This window comes from Etheostoma spectabile, unplaced genomic scaffold (genome assembly GCF_008692095.1).
Source record: "Etheostoma spectabile isolate EspeVRDwgs_2016 unplaced genomic scaffold, UIUC_Espe_1.0 scaffold00005105, whole genome shotgun sequence".
Classification (NCBI taxonomy): Eukaryota; Metazoa; Chordata; class Actinopteri; order Perciformes; family Percidae; genus Etheostoma; species Etheostoma spectabile.
In genome coordinates this window covers 14,982-17,829 of record NW_022603229.1, presented here as the reverse complement: position 1 = coordinate 17,829, position 2,848 = coordinate 14,982, and the positions used below count along the sequence as shown (strand labels likewise).

At 38.2% G+C, this 2,848-nt stretch overlaps 1 long non-coding RNA gene across 1 annotated transcript; it reads left to right on the top strand.

Annotated features, from left to right (window-relative positions):
• LOC116677452 (uncharacterized) lies at nucleotides 1-1,465 on the top strand. The gene is made up of 3 exons (XR_004328985.1): nucleotides 1-124; nucleotides 1,028-1,162; nucleotides 1,284-1,465. It is a non-coding gene; the product is annotated as an uncharacterized LOC116677452 (long non-coding RNA).
• The last annotated feature ends 1,383 nt before the right edge of the window (nucleotides 1,466-2,848 follow it).

The following is a 2,848-nucleotide window of genomic DNA, read 5'->3' as shown; positions in this document are numbered from 1 at the left end:
TCATTTTGGGGGTTGACTCCGTTTCATCGCTGTGGCTGTGACACTTTGGTCGGCTAATAATGTCTTGTTTAGCGGTCGGTTGCACGGCAAGACACTCAAAGGAATCGGCAGTTCAGTTTTTCCGGTAAGTAAAATTATATTTTGTTTTAATACAGTTTTTCGTTAGCCAACGTTAGCATCTCAATTAATATCAGTTAGCTAGCTTCTAGATTGCACCTTGCTAAGCAAGCTAGCGGGCTAACTAATAAGGCTATGCAGACCGTATAAACGCATGCAGTCTATGTATAAACGTATTAAAATATATTTAATGTTACAGTCGAATACAGTAGGTAAGCACCGATCTCGCCTGTGATCTGTTGATCTGTAATAGGTGGTATGAGTGCTAATCGATGCGCATGTAATGGTAACGTTAGCTTAAAATCAAAGCCTGATGTAGCTAACGTTATATTGCAAATTCATAAACCCTATTAGCACGGGGTAAGATCATCGTGGAACAGCGTGTGATTCAGACATAAACTCTCACATCTGAGTTTCGTGTGGTGGATTTGTACGTCAAACGTAGACCTGCTTTTGAGTCAAATATATGTATCCTGAAAGTTTGGGCAACGTTATCCGGAGGCGGGCGAAAGACGGCCATGGCGAAGCCTGCACACCCCCCCCCCCCCCCCGTCGGGGCTGCGGATCTTTCTGGACGAGAGGTTACCAGGCACCCTGTCACCCTCGCCGCGGCAGCACCCGCCCAGCATCACCGTCACCACACGGACTAAGCTGCGGGAGGGAGCGCGTTGACTTGGAGACGGAGGTCTCCGGGTGGGGGAGTGGGTCAGATTGTTAGCGATAAGATGGCGCACATGAAACAATTAGACATTATTGTAAAGTTACGTTGGGGTTGTTATATTAATCTATTAAATATACATTTCAATCATTTTCATTACAGATGCATACAGCAGATGTGGTGCCTTGTTAGTGTAAATTGATAGTATATACACCTTTGGGATGTATGAAACATGAATTTCTGTCCAAACAGACTTCCTTTTGATGAGGCCAGGCTGAAGCAATGGTTGGTGAACATGAGGAGAGAGAGAGACCAGCAAATGGAACCACGAAAAGTCACGTCTGCAGTTCACACTTTGAGGAAGATCAGTTTTTTAGAGACAATCAGGTATTATTAATTTAAATAAATCATTTAGTGTGTGTCTCATAAATTAGCTCATATATTAATATAATTAATTGTGATCTACAGTGCCTTAACTACATGTTTTTCTTTTACTGTAACTACAAAGGTATCCGCACTGAAAACTGAAAGAGCAGAGCCTCCAGAAGGAAGACCTGGTGTATAGAGCGGCGTATTTGGTGCCATTTCATCTGGATGTGGAAACCAGACAGCGTTGACCACGTCCAAAGTTCTCAAATGTGTTCTGATTGTAAAAATGCCAGAAAATCATTTTTGGTTCAGCTTCTTCTGCTGGAAGGATGAACCAACTTTTAGCACTTGGTATTTAGAGGTTCAGTTTATTGTGGTTGACTTAGTTTCTGCTGTAGTTTGATAGGTGATAGTAGTAACATTAAGTAGTTTTGTGGATTAAAACTTTTATAAATATTAAACTGGAATAAAATAATGAATATACTCTAGCAGTCACCACTTTCACAGGTGAAAGTATGTTTGGTAATTTCACATAAAGGGTCTTGTATATTTTATGTAATTATGTACTGTTAGAATTAAATATTGACATTGCATGTCCTTGTATGGTTTTTAGTTTTCATACTTTAAAATGTCAGTAACTAATGATTAAATGTACCAGATACATTTGATTTAATCATTAGTTACTGACATTTAATAAGTTGTTTAATTCTCCTTTGCAATTTGTGATCATACGCTATGATTTTACAAAAGCCCTGCACAGATTAAACAGCACCTAGTGCATTTTCAATTACCTAGTAAAAATGTTCAAAATACACAAGAAAAGCAAGTATGGTAACATTTATGTGTATTAAAGCCAAAATAGAAAGACACTTTTAATCAATTACAAATTCTATAAAATTACCAATGTCTTCTTGTGTGACTACAATGCTGGATGTTCCTATAGTTACTTCAGAAAAAACAACAAATGTAGCTTTAGAAGGACCTTTATTTCACATTGAAATGGGCATCAACTTAAAAAAAAAATACATTAACCAACACTAAAGATTTTTAAAAATATATGAATTAAATAATGTAGTTCACCTTTTACAAGAGTAAATTCCATACATAAAACACTGCTGTGGGTTAAGGTAAAGGCAAACTTAACTGTCACAAGACATGTCTGCATAATAAAGAGGTCGTTGAATCTCTCACACTGTTAATTACAGTAGAAATGGTTGACATTACAAATCACAATATAAAAATACAGCTTAACATTTAAATCTTACAGCACTTGTGCTATCATGCCCGGATACTGCAGGTGGAGGTGCTGCAGGTCCTCCTCCATCCCTGCAACAAGGTTGACGCCCTTGACATGTCTCAGGTCATTCCCGCCACAGTGAATAAGGAGGACGTCCGGGACAGCTCTTCCTTGTAGGGACTGGTAAAAGAAAGGGAGAAGTCTCTTCCACCGCAGACCAGCCAAGCAAATATTTTAAGCTATAGAGAAAAAGGATAAATGAACAGCACTCTTAATTACACACATTTGAAAATGCTTTGTTACCTTGGCTTAGTTGTAAAAAAGTCTGATTAAAGTTTAATGTTATACAATATATAGCAAAAGAAAATTAACTAATATTATTGCTTATTTCTGGGGCATTTGGGGGGTGAACATGCCATCGTGGCTCTCAGCACTCTTATTTCTAAAAGAATGAAAGAATCATCAAT